Source organism: Gorilla gorilla, chromosome 6, assembly GCF_029281585.2.
Source record: "Gorilla gorilla gorilla isolate KB3781 chromosome 6, NHGRI_mGorGor1-v2.1_pri, whole genome shotgun sequence".
Taxonomy (NCBI): domain Eukaryota; kingdom Metazoa; phylum Chordata; class Mammalia; order Primates; family Hominidae; genus Gorilla; species Gorilla gorilla.
In genome coordinates this window covers 44,264,463-44,287,346 of record NC_073230.2, presented here as the reverse complement: position 1 = coordinate 44,287,346, position 22,884 = coordinate 44,264,463, and the positions used below count along the sequence as shown (strand labels likewise).

Genomic DNA, 22,884 nt, shown 5'->3' with positions numbered 1-22,884 from the left:
ACACAGCAGATGTGGGATATTGACTAGGACTGAAAACCGTGGGATTGCTTCCTCAGAGGCTGGGCAAGAGTGTGGATTGAGGAAATATGACAAAATACATTTGATCTTGTCTCCAAAATATCCAGTTCTCTCAAAGTTTGAGAGAAACCCGTAAAGAGAAAGCTAAAAGTATGAGTTACTTGTTAAAAACTGCCAGGCGTGAAAGTCAAGGATTCCCAAATACTATCCAGTAGTAATCATATTTCTTTTCTAGCTCATACAACAATATTTCAATAAAATAATCTATGAGAATGTTTCCTATTGCTCTTCAGAAAGGGTCAGGGGTGTTGGGGGGAAGAGGAAACTAGAATTAGCCACCTGCTAAAGGGAAGGGCACTTACCTGGGCACCAACATCTTGGGAACCCCTTAGGTGGGAGCCACGGGATTCGGATGGGCTTCTTAAGGAATGAGGTCCTCTCTGGTCCCCTTTGCCAGCTTAGGGCCTTGTTCTTGACTTTTTCTGCCTGGGCTTCCCTTCCTAGCCCCTTCCCATGGCCTGCTCTTTTCACCCTTCAATCTCAGCAAATGCCACTCTGCAGAGAGACATTCTCCACCACCCTATAAAGAGAAGTCGCCTCTCACTCCAGCCCTATAGCTAGTTGCCCTCATTCAGGTCACCTGTTTATTTTTTCTGTGCGTGTTATCATAATATGCAATTGCCTTTTAAAGTATTCATTTACTTTGTATGAAGCTTGTATGAGATAGGGACTTTGCCACTGTTGCTCACTGCTGTATTCATAAAGCCTAAACCAGGAGCTGGTACTGCAGATGATCAAATGTTTGCGGAATAAAAAATTGACGATGACAAAAAACGGGTTAAGAATTACCAACCAACATCCCAGAATATAAATGACATACTTCAATTGACTAAAGCATCAATATATTACCAGTTCTGAAGATAGTCATTTCTGATAATAAATGTATAGACTTTCTCACGGTGAAGTTGGTGTGGTGTATTAGTTATCTATTGCTTTGTGGTAAATGACAGTAAAACTTAGCAGGTGAAAATGATAATCATTTATTATCTTACAGTTTCCGAGGGTTCAGGGATCCAGGATTGGCCAAGCAAGGTGGCTCCTGCTTAGGGTCTCAGATGACGTTGCAGTCAAGCTGTCACTTGGAGCTGCAGGATTCACTGAGGGGGCAGGATCCACTTCTAAGCTCACTCTCATGGTTCCTGATAGAAGACATCAATTCCTCCCCAAGCTGGCCTCTCCATAGGACAGTTCACAGAATGGCTTCCCCTGAGCCAGGTGATCTGAGACAGAGAGAACACAGGCAAATGAGAGAGTGCCCCCAGACAGAGGTTGCACCCTTCTACGACCTAATCTCCGAAGTGATGTGTCATTACTTAGGCCATCTGCTATTGGTCACACAAAGCAAACAGGCACAACATTGAAGGGGGCTATACCAGGGTGCAAATTACAGGCAGCAAGATCATTGGGTACCATCTGGGAGGCTGGCCACTCCATGTGGCCGAGAGGGCTCTCCATTCTGGTCTAGTCTGTCTCCCTCATCCCTCTGGCTAGTCTAAGATCTGCTGATCATTAGGGTACATCCTGTTCTATTCTTGCTCCAGGTTCATCTGTGTTGAGATGTCTGTTTTGGAGCAGAGTCCCTCATTCTCAGCTTATGAATTAACTCACTATTCACTTTAATGATACACATTTTCAGTGATACAGAGATTTTACTTCCCTCAAATATAGCCTGCAGAACACTGGCCACTGATTACTTTTATCCTCAAGTGGGTTTTATTTATTAATTTATTAATTAATCCTTTTATTTATTTTTGGCAGCATGTTGCCTCTGTGCTCTAATTGGAGCCTCTTTGTGCTGTAACATCAGTGTTGGTCCTGGGTTCAGCCTGCCCTGTGGAGTAGGGAGTGGAGTTCCTTCTACTCTCTTTGGTCTGGGCCGAAAGTGGCAGACCTCTCAGCAGAAACCTGTGGTGCTGTGAAATATCATATGTGGCCAGTTAAGCGTTTGCCTTTCTGCAGCAGCCAGAGATATAATCATTTAGCTAATGATTTCACGGATGGACACCACATTGTATGCAGAAGAGTAAATTCCAAAGTTGGTTCATCTGAAGAACTCCCTGGGCAGCTTCTGAAAAAAGTCCATTTCCTAGATATGATTACAAAATATTTGGGTTCATTTTGTCAATCTTCACTTTCAAGCTCCTTTGGAGATTTTGATGATCAGAGAAGTTTGGAAACACTTGGGGTAGGCTAACATAAACATAGGAAGTAGTAAAGAGGCATTAAAATGAAGACATATCAACATTTCATATGTGCTAACACATGTCCTGAAAGCAAATGAGATGCTGTCTATTTCTGTAACTTGCTTGGGCAAAGTCCTGAGAATGAATTCCCCGACCAAACTGGCTTTCCCCACTTTTTTAGCCCCCAAACTCCTAATGTACAGGTTTTCTCTTTCTCAGTGGGTAGGGAGATGGGAAAATCTGACCCTTCCAAATCTCACGGAATGGGTTCTTCAACTATAAAGGGAGTTTTGTTACCAGAAGAAATGGGAAGAGAGAACAGGATAAACAAATGCAGATGGACACCTGAGCATGCCACTGTGGAGAAATTGCCAATTGCTGGCATTATATATTCATTCACCTGTTTAGTTTGTGGCTTTTAGTAGTGCAGTCCAGCTTAGAAAGAGGAAAAGACAACAGGTTAAACTACCTCTTCAAGCCTCTTCTGAGAGGTAGATGATGCCAAACTTGAAAATATTGCATAGTATCACACCCAATTTCTGCTCCTGGAGGGATGTCTAATGGTGCTGCAGAGAAAACATTTTGGTGCCTGTGTTTAAGTACAATGAGGAATGATTTCAGCTCTATCTTTAAGTCAGAAATGATTTTTCCCTCCAAAAGAATTTTAAACTTGCCTACAGTATGCTAAGCACGCAGTCATCAGAGCTTAGAGTACAGGGCAGAACAGCCAGAACAGAGACTCACAGAACCTACACCCACGGCCAGTGCTGGCCAAGTACAGTGGAGGCAAACAATGCCTATTCTAGAAATCAGTGATAAACACTCAGAATAACACGGTATTTGTAGAAAGCACAACCAAGTACTAAGACTTTTTAACGAAGGTTTTTTTTTTTTTTTTTTTTTTTGAGACGGAGTCTTGCTCTGTCACCCAGGCTGGAGTGCAGTGGTGCCATCTCTGCTCACTGCAAGCTCTGCCTCCCGAGTTCACACCATTCTCCTGCCTCAGCCTCCTGAGTAGCTGGGACTACAAGCACCCGCCACCATGCCCGGCTAATTTTTTGTATTTTTAGTAGAGACAGGGTTTCACCGTGTTAGCCAGGATGGTCTCGATTTCCTGACCTCGTGATCTACCCGCCTCAGCCTCCCAAAGTGCTGGGATTACAGACATGAGCCACCGTGCCCGGCCTTAACCAAGTTTTAACAAGGGTGAACAATTGGTCATCTCCTTTATAAGTCAAGAGAAATGTGTAACACCTGGGAAAAGAACAGGCCAAGGATGGGTATGATACAGGAGTCCCCAGTCCCTGGGCTGCGGACTGGTACTGGCCCACAGCCTGTTACGACCCTGGCCACACAGCAGGAGGTGAGTGGCGGGAGCGAGCATTAGAGCCTGAGCTCCGCCTCCTGTCAGATCAGCAGAGACATTAGATAAATTCTCTTAAGAGCGTGAACCCTATTGTGAACTGTGCATGCAAGGGATCTAGGTTGTGTGCTCTTTATGAGAATCTAACTAATGCCTGGTGATCTGAGGTGGAACAGTTTCATGCCCTCACCCACATCCGTGGAAAAAAGTTGTCTTCCACGAAACGGGTCCCTCATGCCAAAAAGGTCGGGGACTGCTGCTTTAACACAATTTCAGACAGAATAAGCCAGGGATTAACACCAGAATTTATATCTATTTTTTTCTTATTTATTGTATACGTATATATATATATATATTTTTTTTTTTTTTGAGATGGGGTTTTGCTATTGTTGCCCAGGCTGGAGAGCAGTGGCACGATCTCAGCTCACTGCAAACTCTGCCTCCAGGTTCAAGTGATTCTCCTGCCTCAGTCTCCCGAGTAGCTGGGATTACAGGTGTGTGCCACCATGCCCGGCTAATTCTGTGTTTTTAGTAGAGAAGGGTTTCTCCATGTTGGTCAGGCTGGTCTCGAACTCCCGACCTCACGTGATCAGCCCGCCTCGGCCTCCCAAAGTGCTGCGATTACAGGCGTGAGCCACCGCGTATGTTTTCGTTAATCGTTTGGGTCTAGATTTTCTCAATGAGTCCTTTGGTTATCTCTATCCAGTCTGAGCCAAACTATTCTTCTGAGAATTGTGCCAGGTGGTTCTTAGCAGACATGGAGAGTTAAGATTCCAGGGTTAAAATCAGCTGTATACTTTCCCTTCCAGAATTCTATCTCAACAAAGCTCATTTCTTCCTAGGAGTATGCAACCATCTCCAATGCTATGCTACCACACAAATCCTTCTAAAACAGTTGCTAATTTTTAATCAACCAAATTTATATATTTTGAATACAAATTTTCTTTTTAAAAATATCAGATGGCATTTAACTATTTATTTCCTTCAGTGTTTCTTTCATTGATTTGTTTCAGAAACTGACAAGAACTTGTTGTTAATTGTGTTTATAAGTTTTATAATGAATAATACATTGTTTTTGACAATGATAATTATACTTCTCTATTTATAGAAAATGAGTGCAAAGAAAACAAAAAGTAGTCATTTCCATATCCTCAATTATTTCATCTAGCAATGCCTTCACATTCTAAAGAAGAGCTGTTTAGTTAGATTTTTAAAAACTTAATGTCTGCTTATGGTTTCCTTAATGAATTCCATTACTTTCGGTTGTCTCTTATCTTTTCTTGTAAGCATCACATTATTTAGTCTCTTGCTGCCTACAAGCCAGTCTACATCAATATGTATGAATATATCTCTCTTCATTTTGGCACATGTAAGAATAAGCATATCTTATTATGCCCATGAACACACATACACATGCGTGCAGACACATATACTCAGACACACATGACATACTTATGTGATCACATGCATAAAGAATTTGTCTCCCCTAATCAAACTTGGAGTCCGTACAGTACAATAAATTAGCAGGGAAAAGTAGGCTATTGTTATTTGATCTTCTCCAACTCCATATACCATACATTTTTAAAATTTAGTTTTTAATCAAAGTTATACATGCATACTTATACAGTCAAATTGTTTTACCAGAATTATTACCAAAATCAAGCTGAACCAAAACAATAACCTGCTCTCCACCTACAACCTCAAGTTTCCATTCCTAAAAGGCTACCTTTGCAGCTTTTTAAACTATTGCTCTTGTTTTTCACCTGCGTATCAATAAATAACATATGATTTTTAGCACTACTTGTGATTTTCAGCATTAGGCAGCATAAAATGACTTCCCACTATGGAAGATAAGGATTTATCTCTTTTTTACTCTTTGCCCCACCATTATCACATCTCCTCTCTCTCTCTCTCTCTCTCTCTCTCACACACACACACACACACACAAACATTTCTCTTCCCCTCAAACTCCAGTTATACTTATGTCAAGTTTTTGATTAATTCAATATTTAATATTGATATTATAACTATACAAATATAAATGCTATTCTCAGTTGAGCCACATAGGATATGCGCAACTATTTGTTTTCTGCGAAATTAATAACTGGATTTTTTTTTAAACTGACTTAGTTTGATGGTTGATTTTATGTGTCATGTTGACAAGGCCATGGGTACCCAGTTACGTGGTTAAACATTATTCTAGCCATTTCTGTGAGGGGTTTTCTGAATGAGATTAACATTTGAACTTGTGGACTGAGTAAAGCAGAGTGCCCTTGCTGATGGGGTGGCCCTCATCCAATCCATTGAGGAAGTGAATAAAATAAAGAGGCTGAGAAAGGGAAAATTTGCTCTCTCTATCTTGGAGCGGGACCACTGGTCTTCTTTTGCCCTCAGACTTGAACTTGGACTGGAACTTACACCATCAGCTCTCCTGATTCTCAGGCCTTTGGACTCAGTCTGGAACTCTACCATCAGCTCTCCTGGGTCTCTTGCTGAATACAGATCTTGGGACTTCTTAGCCTTTGTAACTGTGTGAGTCAATTCCTTATAATAAATCTCTTTATCTTTTCATCTTTCTCCTTTTCTCCCTTTCTTTTTTCCTTTTCTTCCTCCCTCCTTCCTTCTTTCCTTCTTCTCTCTCATCTATCATCCATCTATCTATCTATCTATCTATCTATCTATCTATCTATCTATCTATCATCTATCTATCATCTATCTATCTATCTATCTAATCATCTATCTATATCTATCTATCATCTGTTTGAGTATCTTTCTATCCATCATCTCTCTTATTGGTTCTGTTTTTCTGGAAAACCCAAATGAATACACTTAGTTTCATTTATATTTGCTCAGATTCTTCCGCAATCTTCAAAATCTCCTCTCAATACTTTTGAACACATCAGGAGCAAAATATCCTCTTCTCACAGATATTCTCCCAGAAGCCACTGAACTGTTGTGCTCTGTCTTCCATGCACAGTGGGCGTCTAGGAACTTCCTTCACTATCATCCTAACTCTTTCCAATGTATCTCCTGTTTCTTGGATCCCATGGCTTCTGCTTTCTTGGTTTTTACCCTCATTTTGGATTTTTTAAATTGAGATAAAGATCACAAAACATAAAACTCACCACTTTAACAATTGTAAACTGTACAAGTGGTTTTTAGTATATTCACAATGTTGTGCAACCAATACCACCACTATCTAATTCCAGAATGTTTCATCACTCCCAAAAAGAAACTCCTTACTAATTAAGCAATCACTCCACATTCCACTCTTTCCCTAGCCTTGGGCAATCACTATCTAATTTCTGTTACTATGGATTTGCCTATTTAGGACATTTCATACAAATGGAATCATACAATATGTGTCCTTTATAACTGGCTTTTTTCACATAATATTTTCAAGCTTCATGCATGTTGTAGCATTTATCATTACTTCATTCTTTTTATGACTGACTCATATTCCATTGTATGAATGCACTAACTTTTTTTTTATCCATTCATCAGTTGATGGGGATTGGGTTGTTTCTACTTTTGGCTGTGATGAGTAATGCTACTATAAAAGTAGTGTTAGTGTACATCTGTTTTTAGTTCTCTTGATAGATACCTAGGAGTGGAATTGAATTGCTAGGTCATATGGTAACTCTACATTTACCCTTTTGAGGAACTGCCAGACTTCCATAGCAGCTGCAGCATTTTGCATTCCTACCAGCAATACACAAAGGTTCAAATGTATACATCCTCACAAAAATTTATTTTCCTTTTTTTTCTTTATTATAGCCATCCCAGTGGAAGTGAAGTGGTAACTCATTGTAATTTTGATTTTCATTTCCCTAATGATTAATGATGCTGGACATCTTTTCATGTGCTCATTTGCCATTTGTATATCTTCTTTGGAGAAACATCTGTTCAAGTTCTTTGCCCACTTTTAATTGGGTTGCTGTCTTTTGTTTTTGAGTTGCAAAATTGATTTAAATAGTCTATTATTAAACCCTTTGTCAAATATATGACTTGCAAATATTTTTTCTAATCTGTGTATTGTCTTTTAACTTTATTGATAGTATTCTTTGGTGATGCAATTTTTTAAATTTTGACGAAGTCCAATTTACCTATTTTTTTGTGCTTTTGATGTTATATTTTAAAAAGTTACCTATCCAAGATCACAAAGAATTACATCTACATTTCCTTCTAAGAGTTTTATAGTTTTAGCTTTTATATTAAGTCTTTAGTCAATTTCAAGTTAATTTTTTTCGTTCAAATATTTATTGAGCAGCTAAGGAGATACAAACATGATTTAAAACATGGTCAGAGGTGAGGCAAATGCACAAGTAATAGAAAGCAAAGGGCAAGGTTCATTGAATCACAGCAGTCAGAAGAAAAGTGCTTTAGGGAACCAAGAGTGACATGGTTTCCAGCCTGAAGAGGCATGGGTGGCAAATCAGAATAGGGAATTGAGATTAAAATAGAAAACTTTAGTCTGGATTGTTGATGACACTCAGTGTGGACTATATTTGTCTCTCCTTTTTCTCTCTCCCCACCTTTGGGCTTAATTTACTAGCAGTCCCCTGGACTGTTCAATATGCTTTTTGTATACTTGCTTGCATTTTTGCTTTAATGTCTTCTACAGAACTAGGTCCTTTAGGTGTTTTAGGAATTTTTTCCTGTTTTTTGAAGGATTCTTGTCCTTTTGATCTTGGTGTTGATGGTTTTCAGTCTTTTCCATTCTGATTTGACTTTTGTGCATTTTTGGCTCAAGTATCTTGTATAGATTTCTTCACGGGCGCTTTTTCTTCAGTTTCCTCATCACCAAAATCATCATCATCTTCTTCTTCATCAGCAGCAAGTTTTACTTTTTTCTGTGGCACCTTGCTACCACCTCCAGGGGCAAATCACTTTCCAGATATACTTAAGAGTTTCACATCCTCCTGTTCTTCATCTTCTGCCTCTGAATCTTCCTCCACAGTGACTAAGTGCTGTCCACTAATATGCACTGGCCCTGAACCACACTTCAACCGTAAGACCACTGGTGGTGTTATTTCAAAGCCCCCAAGGGAAACTGTTGGCTGTACAGACATTTTCAAAGTTGCCAGTGTGACTTTAATTGGACTGCCTTCGTAATTCATTGCCTCTGCTTCAACAATGTGCAATTCATCCTTTGCACCAGCCCCTAAACTGGCCGTTCTTAAAGATAACTGATGCTCATTTTCATCATTATCCACTTGAAAGTGATTGTCAGCCTTTAGTTCACAACGGGAAAGATTGTTCTGGGGTCTCAGGGGACTCATGTCCATGTCCATTGAGTCTTCCATTGAGTAGTGGAACGCACTTAGGTGGGAGAGAAGGCAGACATAGATAAACAACTACTGCTCAAGAGAACAGCCATGCAGGACGGAATCACACCAGGGCTCAAGTTAATTTTTAATGTCTTGTGAGGCAGGGGTCCAAATTCATTCTTTTGCACGTGGATATACAATTGTCCCCACACTATTTGTTGAAAATACTATTCCTTCTCCATGGAGTGATCTTGGCACCTAGTTGGAAATCAATAGACCTCAGATCTGTGAGTTGATTTCTAGACTCTCAATTATACACAATTACTTTACATGTCTATAATGCCAGTAACACACTCTTTAGATAACTGTTGCTTTCTAGTAAGTTTTGAAGTCAGGATGCATGAATTTGTAAATTGCTTGGGATAGTTGCCCTCTTAACAATATTAAGTCTTCCAATCCATGAATATGGATGTTTTTCCAATATATTTAGGCCTTTTTTTTTCATTTCTTTCAACAATGTTTTGCAGTTTTAGTGTACAAGTCTTGTACTTCTTTGGTTAAATTTATTCCTAGGCTTTCTTTCTGATGCTATTGTACGTGGAATTCTTCTCTTAATGTCATCTTTAGATTGTTCATTGCTACTGTATAATAGAAGCATAATTGATTTTTGTATATTGATTTTGTATCCTGTAAACTATTTTATTTATTTATTTCTTTTTTTTTTTTTTTCTGAGACGGAGCCTTACTCTTGTCACCCAGGCTGGAGTGCAATGGCACAATCTCAGCTTACTCCAGCCTCCGCTTCCCAGGTTCGAGTGATTCTCCTGCTTTAGCCCAGTGAGTAGCTGGGATTATAGGCGCCCACCACCATGCCCAACTAATTTTTGTATTTTTAGTAGAGATGGGGTTTCATTATGTTGGCAAGGCTGGTCTTGAACTCCTGACCTCATGTGATCCACCCACCTCAGCCTCCCAAAGTGCTGAGGTTACAGGCATGAGCCACTGCACCTGGCCATATCCTGTAGCCTTGATGAACTCTTTATGAGCACCAGTGTTTTGGGGTTTTTAAATGGATTCTTTGGGGTTTTTTATATATAAGACCATGTCATCTGTGAACAGAAATAATTTTACTTCTTTCTTTCCAGTCCAGATGCCTTTTATTTCTTTTACTTGCTAATTGCCCTGGCTAGAACTTCTAACATAATATTGAATAAATGTGGCAAAAGTGGACATCCTTGTCTTGTTTCTGATCATAGAGGAAAGTTTTCACTTTTGCATCATGCTGAATAATGTTATCTATGGGTTCTTCACAGATGACCTTCATCAGGTTGAGTAGTTTTCTATTTTTTGGTTTGTTGGGTGTTTTTATTATGCAAGAATTTTGGATTTTCTCAAATGCTTTTTCTGCATGTATTAGAATGATCATGGCAGTTTTTTCCCTCCTTCATTCTATTAATATGGTGTACTACATTGATTGATTTTCCTGTGCTCAACCACCCTTGCATTTCTGGGACAATTCCCACTTGGTCATGGTTTATAATTCTTTTTATACAATTCCAGATTTTGTCTCTAGTATTTTGTTAGGGATTTTGCACTTATATTCATAAAGAATATTGGTCTCTAATTTTACTTTTTCTTGTAATGCCTTTGTCTTTTGGTATGAGTGTAATACTGGCCCCATAGAATGAGCAAGGAAATGTTCCTCTCTCTTCTATTTTCGGTGTTAATTCTTTAAATATTCGGTAGAATTCACCAATGAGGTCATCTAATCTTGAACTTTTTTTGTTGAGAGTTTTTTTTTCCTAATTGCTGATTCAATTGCTTTGCTTATTACAAGTCTGTTCAGATTTTATGTTTCTTCTTGAGTCAGCTTTGGTAGTTTATGTGCCTCTAAGAATTTGTCCATTTCATCTACGTTATCTAATTTGTTGGCATGCAATTGTTCATAGTATTCTCTTAAAATCTTCTTTAGTACTGTAAGGTTGGTAGTACTATCTAGAAAGTATCTAATTTCTCTCCTGATTTTAGTAATTTCAGTCTTCTCTCTTTTTTTCTTGGTAAATCTAGATAAAATTTTGTCAATTTTGTTGCTCTTTCCAAAGAAGCAATTTTTTTGTTTCAATGATTTTTATCTATTGTTTTTCTATTTCTGATTTCATTAATTTGCACTCAAATCTTTATTACTCCTTCTGCTTGCTTTTCTTTTTCTCTTCTTTAAGGAGTGATAAAGTTATGTTATTGATTTGAGATCTTTCTTAAGAAAGTTGTTCATAGAATTTCCATCTGAGCACCGCTTTTGCTGCATCTCATAAGTTATGATTTATTTTTGTTTTTTATCTCAGAGTATTTTCTAAATTCTATTATGAGTTCTTATTTGACCTATTTATTCGAGTGTGTGCTTTTACATTTTCTACATCTTTGTGAGTTTTCCAAATTTTCTTTTGTTACTGATTTTTAATTTCACTCCATTGTGGTCAGAGAACATACTTCAATCTTTTAAAATTTATTGAATCTTGCTTTGTGGCCTAACATATGGTCTGTCCTGGAAAAATATTCCATACGCACTTGAGAAGAACGTGTATTTTGCTGTTGTTATGTAAAGTTTTCTAGGATGTCTGCTAGGCCTAGCTGGTTTACAGTGTTGTTTAGGTTTTCTATTTTCTTGCTGATCTTCTATCTAGTTGTTCTATACACTATTGAAAGTGGGGTATAAAGTTTTCTGACTATTATTTCTGAACTATTTCTTCCTTCAATTATGTTAGTCTTGTTTCATGTATTTTGAAGCTCTGTTGTTAGGTGTATACACATTTATAATTGTTATATTTTCTTGATGGGTTGGTCTTTCATTATCATATAATGTCCTTATTTGTCTTTCATAACAATTTGTCCTAATGTCTGTTGAGTCTGGTAGTAGATTAGCCACTTCAGTTCATTTTGGGATACTGTTTGCATGAAATATCTTTTTTCATCTTTTTGCTTGCAACCTATTTGTATCTTTGAATCTAAAGTGAGTCTCTTATAGGCCTAATATAGTTGGGTCATGTTGTTTTTTTTTTTAAATCAATTCTCCTAATCTCTGTGTTTTGATCGAAAAGTTGAACTCATTTACATTTAATGTAGTTACTGATAAGAAAGGACTTACATCTGCCATTTTGCTATTTGTTTTCTATATATCTTGTCTTTCCATTCCTTAATTCCTCCATTACTGCTTCCATTACATCCACTGTGTATCAAATAGATATTTTAGTGTACTGTTTTAGTTTTATATTAAGTGTACTGTTTTATATTAGTGTACTGTTTTAGTTTTATATTAGTGTACTGTTTTAATTCTCTTGTTATTTATTTTACTATATATGTTTTACTTATTTTCTTAATGGTTGCCCTAGTGATTATAATTATATAATTAACAACATATAATATTAATTATGTATAATAACAATGTATAATTATATAATTATATAATTAACATTATATATTGTTATAAACTATAACAATCTATTTTGTTAATTTTGGTAAGTTTACTTCTATATAGCTCCTCTCCCTTTGTGTTTTTGTTGTCACAAATTATATCCTCATCTGTTGAGTGCCCATAAATAGTGTCTCAGTCAACTCAGGCTGCTATAATAGAATGGCATAGACTAAGTGCCTTAAACAACAAAAATTCATCCTATTCCGGAATTTGGGAGGCCCAGATTAAATTGCCAGCTGATTTGGTTCCTGGTGAGGGCCTCTTCCTGGTTTGCAGACAGCTGCCTTCTCCCTATATCCTCACATGTTAGAAAGAAAGAGACCTTCTTATGAGAACACTAATGCCATCCTGAGGGCCCACGCTCCTGACATCATCAAAACCCAATTACCTCCTAAAGGCCCCACTTTCAATCACCATCATATTGGAGATTAGGACTTTAACATAAAAATTTTGGAGGAAGAAAAACATGTACTCTAGTAAATATAGACCCATAATTATTGTGTTTTAAATGAGATAGGAAAAAAGAGGAGCTAAGAAATATAAAATTCATTAATACTTACTTATATATTTACCTATGCAGCTATCTTACCAGTGTTTATTATTTCTTCATCTGATTCAAGTTATTGTCTACTCTTACTATCTAGAGTTCTTTCATTTCAACCTGAAGGACTACATTCAGCATTTCTTGTAAGGAAGGTCTACTGGCAACAAACTCTCTCAATTTTTGTTTATCTAGAAATGTCTGAGTTTTTCCTATTTCTAAAGGATAATTTTGCTGAATATAAAGTATGGCCTGCCATCAAAATTGACCTGAGCCTTGATGTCAAATGCTTTTAGTTAGAAGTCAGTCACATAGGCAAGCAGTACCCATGTAGCTGACCCTAACTTACTTCTCAGTCTCCAGCCTTTCCACAGCTCAAATTGATACAACATGGCCCAAGGCCCTAGATATACAAAGACATGCTTATCAGGCAGTATATTCCAAGGGCTGAGAAATTATCTCCCAACAGCTGGTCAAACACCAGTCCTGAAGATCTTTGGAATGTGCAGGATGTAAACAACCTAGGTCAACTAAGTCAATGCTTAACTACACATATATTAACACATTTAATTTTTATAACTATCTTGTTAGATAAGCGTTTTTCAGTTGGTGCCCCAAGAAATGTTAAAAGTATTCCACAAAAAGAAATATTTAATGGTTATATAAGTACTGGGAATACTGCACACTATTACCAAATTTAATATTCATAATGTACATTAACATATTAAAGGCTCTGAGAAATCCTGCAGAAAAGAAACCTGTTTAATTTTGTTTAATCCAGCATTTCCTAAATATGGGTATCTATGGACTCTATTTTCCAAGGAATGCCTATCAAAGTGCAGTTTTCATTGAACATACTTTGGGAACTGCCAAGATAGAGACAACCAGTTTTACATGGAACAATTGAGGTTTGGCAACTGGCATCATAACATGCAGCTAGTAAATGGCAGTGCTGGACCTCAAATCCAGGTTTGATTCAAAGTCTTATTCTTTCCATCATTTCATACTGTCTCCCAAGGATACATTTTCTAAGCTTTTTGAGATAAGAAGATGCATTTTAAAAACTGAACTAAATTCATACATTGCCTTTCAGATTTTTTAATTACCCACCCTCTATATGTACATGAACATGATCTCTCCTTATCTATTGTCTCCTATCTATTGCTCTATATGTTATGTTAGAATAGAGATGTTATCACTTGAGAGGAATCATATAGGCAAGGTACTCATTTTGGGTTTCTAGTTAATGGAACAGAGATATAATGAACTATAAACATAATAAATAAGTACTTATTCTGTACATTACAAGGTGATATGAGCTGTAGAAAACAATAGAGAAACCTATGAGCAATCAAGAGTGTAGAGTAGAAGAGGTGCAATTTAGAATAATGGGGTCATGGGAGACCTCTTTGAGAAGGTGACCTTTAAGCAAAAACTTGAAGGAGGTAAAACAGTTAGCCATGCAGATCTGTGGAGGAAGAGTATTCCAGGTTGAGGAAATGAGCCAGCAAAATCCCTTTGATAGTATTCCCTGGCATGTTCAGGGTCAAGCAAGGAAATCAATGTGTTTGGAGCAGGGTGAGAGGAGGGTAGTAGGAAATGACTCCAAAAAGGTAATGGGAATAGGGGTTGTGGGCAGTTATACAGGACCATTGTTAGAACTTTGGCTTTTACTCTGAGTGGGATGGAGATATATTGGGGTCTTGACCAGAGGGATGACACCATTTGGCTATTGCTTTTAAGTGATATTTGTGCAATGTTACAAATAGAATAATAAGAGAAGATGGCAAGATCAGAAGTAAGAGAAGAGTTAGGAGGCTTTGGGAATAATCTAGGTGAGAGATGATAATGGCTTAGATCAAAGTGGTACCAGTAGAATCTGGATATATTTTGCAGGTATAGTCAAGAAAATTTCTGATACACTGAATGAGAAGTATGAGAGAAGACAGTAATCAAAGATGGCTCCAAAATTTGTGGGCAACACAAGCAGAAGAGAGTTGTTATCAATTGAGATTATTAAAAATGTGAAAGGAATAGATTGGAGCAAGGCAAGATAATGAGTTTAGTTGTGAATATGCTAGGTTTGAGCAGTCCATCAGACATCCAAGTAGAAATAACAAATAATTAGATGGAAATATATGCCTATTGTATAGAGAAGGGCTGAGGTTGGAGATACAAATGTGGAAGCATCAGCATATAGATTTAAAGCCATGAGACTATGAGATCCTACTAGATGGAGAAGAGAACACAACCAAAGACTTAGCTGTGGGGTAATCAGTGTTAAGTTGTTGGAAAAAAGAGGAGGAACCAGCAGAAAGGCCAAGGAGGCTTAACAATTGAAACAGAAACCAAATAAAGAAACCATGTTAAGGACAAGAAAGAGAAATCACCTGTCAAATGCTGTTAAGTGAGATTATGACTCATAGCTAATCAATAGTTTTAGCAGTTTGGTGGTCACTGGCTGTCTTGACAAGAAGGGTTGCATTGGAATGGTGGGGGTGAACACCTATACAGAACTCGATTCATTTATTCACATGACAAGTACTTAGTGTTACAAGTACCTAAAACCTACAGTTTGATGCCCTTCCTTTCTATGACTTGTAAATGAAAAAGATATCACTCTTAGATTTAAGCTATAAAATTAACACCTAATTGATCCATGGGAGATATACAGAGCTAAGGTGAGAAAAAAAAAAAAAAAAAAAAAAAGATGACTCCCTGGTCAACAAGGCTTGAAAATAACTTGTCAGAAAGTATCAAGAGATCCAAGGTAAGACTGAGTCTACTAGGATGAGAATGAGTTGACAAGGAAGTATAGAAAGGACTTCTCCAGTTAATGTCAGTTCTATCTGGGGAACAGAAGTCTTAGTAAGCATCAAGTATTCTTATATCGTTAACACTGAGTTCTCATTTAAGTCCATAAATTGATGTTTTTGGATCAATGCCTTAGCCTTATGAATACGGTTAATGTGACTCAGCTTCTGAGAAATGAAGCCACACTCACTGTCTGTGTTGATTAGATCAAGTTTCTGGGTCCTTAATGCTGAGAGCTGGAAAAAAGCCCCTACTCCCTGATATTCCCCCTGTGGGGAGACAGCCTTCCGGACTGCCCCCAGGAGTAGCCCTCTTCATCGCCGTCTGAATTGCTATCCCAAGAACTTTTTATGTGCAGACACTTTGTCATGAATTTAGGGTTTATAGGGAAGTAAAAGAACATTCCTGGGCTCAAGTGTTCACAGGTTCACCAGGGGCAATAATACATGAAAAGTTAGTAACAAGAGAGAATGACAAAGCAGAAATAGCACATGGTAATATATTCAAGGGCCAAATGAAGGTATATAGACAAAACTTTCTGCCAGCCCCTCTCCTTTGCCCACACCTCTCCTTGGGACAAAGAGCTGCTATAGCCAATAGTTCAATTCCTTTGGCTTCGAACAGAGTGAATATCACTTTCCAGACATTCCTGTTTCATGTGATGTAGAAAGAAGATGCAGTTACTTTGGAAGCAAGACTTGTCTCCTAATTCTGTTTCTTGCATTTAATTGTTGCGTGACATTTGGAAAGTCAATTAACCCCTCTTGGCTGCAGTTCTTGCTCCTGTAAAACCAGAATGAAAACCACTTTTCTTGTAGGATTTGGTGAGGATTAGAGAAAAGGTATAGAAGAGCCTGGGAACACAGATGATAAAACATGAAAGATTGCTTTTATCAATCCTGATGCTTGGGCTAGTCTGTCAGATTATTTCCCTCTAAGCCAGTGTGTCACAGCCCATGGGTTTGAGGAATTAGCTGTGAGCTGAAGTTGAAACTTAATGCAATTCACTCAACCTTTACAAACCTCTGTTTGTTCTTCTGTAATGTAAAGGTTTTAAAACTCATTGGGCTCACGTAAAACTGAGACACAGACAGTGTCAGAAAGTGGTCTAAAGTCAGGAATATAGTCAGGCACAAATTCAAGGTCCCTTCATCTTATCCTACTCCCTGTCTCCGCTGGGATCTGGTCTGTCCAGCTCACTGATGGAGATGATGAGGCTTGGTGGAAAGCAGCTGAACATCAACCCTGATATCATTTTTCTTTTTTTTCTTATAAAATCAGTCATTTGATAATAACTTTAGCTAAATCTATGCCTTCGCCTGTGTTCTATACTGGTGAATTACAATTGTAGAATCTTTGTACCATTTGCTAAGATGGTTGTTGGGAAAATAGCATGCCATTCTGGGGATGGGTGGAGCTTATCAAAGTGCTTCATATTCCATTTAAACCTCATAGCAACCTGGAAGGTGTGTACTGGTTTCTATGAGGTGTGACCCACCCACAGGTTACACAGCAGGTGTGTGCAGAGCCAGAACTAGGTCTCTGCTCAAATAACTCCCTAGGAGAGCAACAATTAAATGCAAACATCCAACCTTCATTCTCCTATGCTTTCTATCTCTATGAGCTCAATGCTAGTCCCTTGTAAATGTCAATCAAGGTTGCCTGCACTTCAGCTCTCCCACTGGCCCATGGTTCTGCTATATTTTGTTTGGGTCTCTCACTCCCCAAAGTAGCTCAGGCAGCCCCTTTAGTAACCAGGAATATGTCAGGGAAATATCAGCCTCTGATTGGGCCTGAAATAAGCTGACTGTAAGGGCCAAATGCTTTAATTTTGGAACGTGAGCTAAATAAAAAAAAGATTCACTGTTTGGGGAGGGTAGGAAGAGAGTCCATCCTGCTATGGTGATTTCTAATTAATCAGACCAGAGCAGAGTCTGTGGGTTTGGCTCTGTAAATAGAAAGCAGATGCCACCATGGAGGCTGCCCAAATAAGAAAAATAGCAGAAATGGCTTCAATCTGTAACAAGTTTAATGAAAAAGATTTGAAGAAATGATGTGTAAGTTTTTAAACATCTTATTGTAATTAGTAGGAGGCGTGTATAGCCAAAACACCTTATTCTTTTCAGAGAAAAGCTGCCTAAAATATGTTTCCAATAAAATTTCCGAGTCTCCTTATCAAAAGCAATCAAACAAAAAAAGGATTTAGGGATGTAAACCGTTATCAACTGGACTTTCAAAAGCAACCTATATTTACAAAGTGCAGTCCTGTTCTCTCAAAAGCAAGATCACATATTCAGCGGGTCTAGCCTATGCCAGACACTTTACAACTGTAATCTCATTGAATTCTTATAAAAACCCAGTGAGGGAATTGGGTTTTTTTTTTTCTAATTACGTTCTTCTTGATGAAGAAACAGACACACACAGAGTGAAGCCAGTTGCTCTAGGTCCCACACCTGGCCAGGGTGTCACTTGGTGTGGACCAGATCAAACAGGAGAAGCTATGGTGTTTTGCCTGGTGGTTTGGAGCATGACTTGCCTGGGTCTAAATGCCAGCTCCGCCCTTACTGGCTACAATACCTTGGGCGAGTTACTTACTTAAACTCTTTGTGCTTCAGTTTCCTAGCTATAATTTAGGGATGTTATACAAACGGACAATGGCCAGACCATATATGACAATGGAGCTCCGATCCTCAATCTCTACAGCAGTAGTCCCAGAACAGTCAGGATGTGGGCAATGACTGCCAGCTTCCCTACTTTTTGCCCTTCCTTCCAACCCAGAACCAACCAGAAACAGCCAAAGCCACATATGCTCCCTTAACAAATCCCATAAGATGCCCCACTTCTAGTTAGCAACCTCTGCTTTGCCATGCCAACAGAGCATATCTGAAGCCTCCCTTTCTAAAGCTTTCCCACTTCCTTGCCTGCCTTTGAGTCACTGCCAAACACAAGAGGTGGGGGCTGACTCCCTCCTGTAAGTAAGCCCCAAAAAGCCTCTGTTTGTTCTCCTTTGAACTGTCTTAGTTTATTTCCACAGGGATAATAACAGTACCAACCTCGCAGGGTTGTCACGGTGTAGTTACTAAAGCAGGTGAAGTGCTTAAAACAGAATTTGACACATTAAATGCTCACAAACACAGTTATAATATTTAAAAATCAGTTTCACAGTAGAAAGGCAGGCTCCAACACATGATTTGCATATGAGAAAGTTTAAGAACTACTGTGGTGTGGGAATTGGGGCAGATATATAGTTGAGACCTCCTATGGCCTATCCTAGGCAATATTGTTCAGTATTTAACTCCTTTCCCTCTCTAATTTCCAAGACAAAGATATAAAACAATTAAGAAACAGTCTAGAAGGTGGACAGGACAAGCCCAGCTATGCCCCATTCCCTAGCTCCCTGCACCCACTATCTTAGCCAAAAGGAGCCAAAAGTGAGAGCAGTCATTGGGGCACAGAGAAAGAGGCAACTCTCAGCCTATGAACACTTGGAAGTATAAAGAATGCAGTTTGTTCACCTCCTGACTACAGCTCTCATCCCCGTGAGTTGGAGCAGGAACCCTTCTAGGGGCCTGTGGGCACTGCCAAGTATGGAAATAAAGGAAAATCTTGAGTTCCTTCAAGGGAAATTCTAGGCACCTACCTAACCCTGAGACGTAAATGAGCAACTTGATAAGCAAGAAGGTAATAATAGTTTTAAACAATATCCAGGGGGCTATTGTTTAATACTAGTTTTAAACAATAGCCAGGGGGCTACTGTTTAATACTAGTTTTAAACAATAGCACAGTGTCTCACACCTGTAATCCCAGCATTTTGGGAGACCGAGGTCGGTGGATATCTTGAGGTCAGGAGTTCAAGAGTAGCCTGGCTAACATGGTGAAACCCTGCCTCTACTAAAAATATAAAAATTAGCCAGGCATGTGGCTCACACCTGTAATCCCAGCTACTTGGCAGGCTGAGGCAGGAGAATCACCTGAACCTTGGTTCAGTGTTCCAGTGAGCCAAGATTGCACCACTGCACACCAGCCTGGGCGACAGGGTGGGACTCTGTCTCAAACAAAAAAACAAACAAAAATAGCCAAGGAAGTTAGAGTCAGGAGATGTTTTGCTCCCTATAAAAACTAAGAATAGGATCTTAACATATGTCCCTGGGTTGTTTTTCAGAAACCCAGACCCCCACCAAATGAATCTGCTGGCACACAGACCTCCGATAAGGGGGAACTGGGACTGAACTCTGACTGCTGTTCGCCCTTCAAAATTTCTTCCTGAGGGGCCTGTAGGAGGTCAAGCCCACGAGCCAAAGCTAATATTCTTTTCTGCTGATCCCAAATTTTCAGACAAAGCTTCACCTCCTAAACCAAATCAGAAACTCTTTGAATCCACCTGTGACCTCTACCCCTACCCACCTCAAGATGTCCTGCTTTTTCAGTTCAAACCAACACATAGCCTTTGTGTACTGATTTATGGCTTTGCCTGTAACCTCTGTCTCCCTACCTTTAAAAACCCTTCCTTGTCAGCCATTGAAGAGGTTGGGTCTTAAGCATGAGCTGCCCTGCAATTAACGCCTCACTTTCTCAAGCTGCAATCCTGATGTCAGTATTTGGCTTTGCTGTGCCAGGCAAGCAGACCCCAGTTCAGTTCGGTAACACCTGCTGTCTTTGGAATGCATGTCCCCTATGTTGGACTGAAATCACCATTGCTACTCATACTTGAGAAAGAAAGGCTTCTCTCTCTAAGAGGAAGCAAATGAAGGAAAATCACCAGACATTTGACAAGATTCAGTACTTCAAAAGATAGAAGTTTACACAAGGAATCAAAGAAAACATCTCCCTACACAACAGACTATCAACAACCAAATGCAAACAACATTTCTGAAAAATATGTTTTCTACATAACAGAATTTGAGAGAACATTATACCTTTGAAAGGCAATCAAAATGATGAGAGAAAAGATGACTTGAATATGAAAAACGTGGTTTGTGGATTATTAAATGCATGAGCTGATTCAGACGATGGTCAAAGGCATCCCAGTGCTTTGTAAAGGGAGAGCTCAGATTGAAGTGATTACTATTGTTAGTGGTGATTGTCTTAGTATCAGGAAAGAGGCTTTAAGGCAGTTCATCCAGACATTACCTGCCTCCAGGTGTGATGCAGCAGGAAGCCCACGGTTCCGCCTCTGATTGAGCCTCGCCAAAAAAAGTGAAACACAATCCAGTCAAATATTTAAAGGTAACCGTTTATAGAAAACCTGGGTGAAGAGAGAAGGACCAGTTAATTGACACCACCAGGATGCAAATACTGAGTACAGGACATTTTATAAGACAACTGACTGGTATAAAACAAAAGGGAAGGAGGGAAGGGGGCTGCCCTAAATTAGAAGGGACTTACAAGAAAAAAATTACCAAATGGGAAGTGAAGAACTTGTTTGAATCTTAATTCAAACAAACCAAGGCAAAAAGACGTTTTTAGAAATGTTCAGAGAATCTTGATTACACGACTGAATACTGTGTGATACCAAGGAATTTTTGTCAATTTTATTAGGTGTGATAGTGTATTCAAGAAAATGTCCATCTAATCTTAGACATGCATACCTCAAAGTCCAGGGATAAAAATGACATAATGTGGGCTGGGTGTGGTGGCTCATGCCTGTAATATCAGCATTTTGGGAGGCCAAGGTGGGAGGATCACTTGATTCCAGGAGCTCGAGACCAGCCTGGGACATATAGTGAAACCCCATCTCTACAAAAATAAGAAAGTTAGTCAGGTGTGGTGGCACGCACCTATAGTCCCAGCTACTTGGGACGCCAAGGTGGGAGGATCACTTGAGCCCAGGAGGCAGAGGTTGCAGTGAGCTGAGATTGCACCACCTCACTCCAGCCTGGGTGACAGAGTGAGACTGTATCTCAAAACACACCACACACACACACACACACACACGCACACAAATCACAAATGACATGATGGCTGGTATTGTTTTAAAATATCTCAACAAAAGAGAAAAAAGGAATAGATAAAGAAAATGTTGCAAAATCTTGATTATTACTCAGTCTGGCTGCTGGTGATATGGAGGCGTTGTAGTTTTCTTTGTTTGGTCTTGAGGTCTCCCTTTGCAGACGGGCTGTAAGCGCTAGCCCTGCCCTGACAGTCAGGAGTGCTTAGAGTGTGCCTCTGGCAGGATACCTGTGGATGGCCTAATGCCTCAGTGTCCACCCCATGACTCATGGGAAACTTGTTTATACTGGCAGATGCTTTTGTGGCTCTTGTCTGACTTCTGTCTGGCTTATTCCTTCCAAAATAGCCATTCTCTAAGAGAGCCCTAATGCAACTCACACTAGTAAACTCCAGTTGTATAAATTATCTGTTAAATGATATCTCCTGGTGGAGTGGGAGCAGAACAAAAATTTTGTTAATGATATCAAATATTTACACAAAACAATTTATTTGGTAAAAGTGACTTGCAGATTGACTAGTTGACAATAACTTCAGTATCATAAATGAAGGAATTGTTTCAGAGGTGGCATGTTCTGGTCCCTAAAGCAGCAGTCCTGAGTGCTCTCCCAGCTGTCATATTTTTCATTTTACTAGCCACTCTGAAGATTTTGAGAAGAGCCATGTAATTGGGAAACCATTTGCGACTTAATATAACAAATGATTTATACCCCTAATGAATATAAAGTGCTTGCAAATAAAGAAACAAATGATCAAAAGCCCAATGGAAAAATAGGCATAGTACATGAGTAGGCATTTTCCAAGTAGAAATACAAATAGAAAATAAAATGTGAAAATGTCCAACAGTAATCAAATAAATGTTAACTAAAACTGTGATCACCTTTTCCCCATCATCAGTGGTTATCTTTAAAGGGTAGGATTATAGTGTCATTTTTTTTTTTGCTTATCTAAATTGTGTAATTTCTATCAGCAGTATCTAATAAATATATAAAAGGATAAAAAGAAAAAAAGAAGTTAGGTTCAGGTGTGTCAGTCAGGGGAGACACGAGACAGAGGGAAGGCCACTCAACAAACCACAGGAAGTAACAGAAGCAGTGCATTACTTACAGATCCCAGAGAAAAGGGCAGCCCTCCTCACAGGGCCAATGGGGAGCTGGTAACATGCATTACCAGGTGCGTTTCCTGTGGGAAGTCCGATTGATGGGGTTATAACTAGCTGG

General features: G+C 38.9%; 1 long non-coding RNA gene and 1 pseudogene across 1 annotated transcript; both read right to left on the bottom strand.

Moving 5' to 3' along the window:
* Nucleotides 1–1,042: 1,042 nt before the first annotated feature.
* On the bottom strand, nucleotides 1,043–21,005 carry LOC134758910 (uncharacterized). The gene is made up of 2 exons (XR_010134638.1): nucleotides 20,849–21,005; nucleotides 1,043–1,298 (listed from the first exon to the last, which is right to left on the bottom strand). It is a non-coding gene; the product is annotated as an uncharacterized lncRNA (long non-coding RNA).
* On the bottom strand, nucleotides 8,196–8,930 carry LOC101135785 (nucleophosmin-like; annotated as a pseudogene).
* Nucleotides 21,006–22,884: the final 1,879 nt, after the last annotated feature.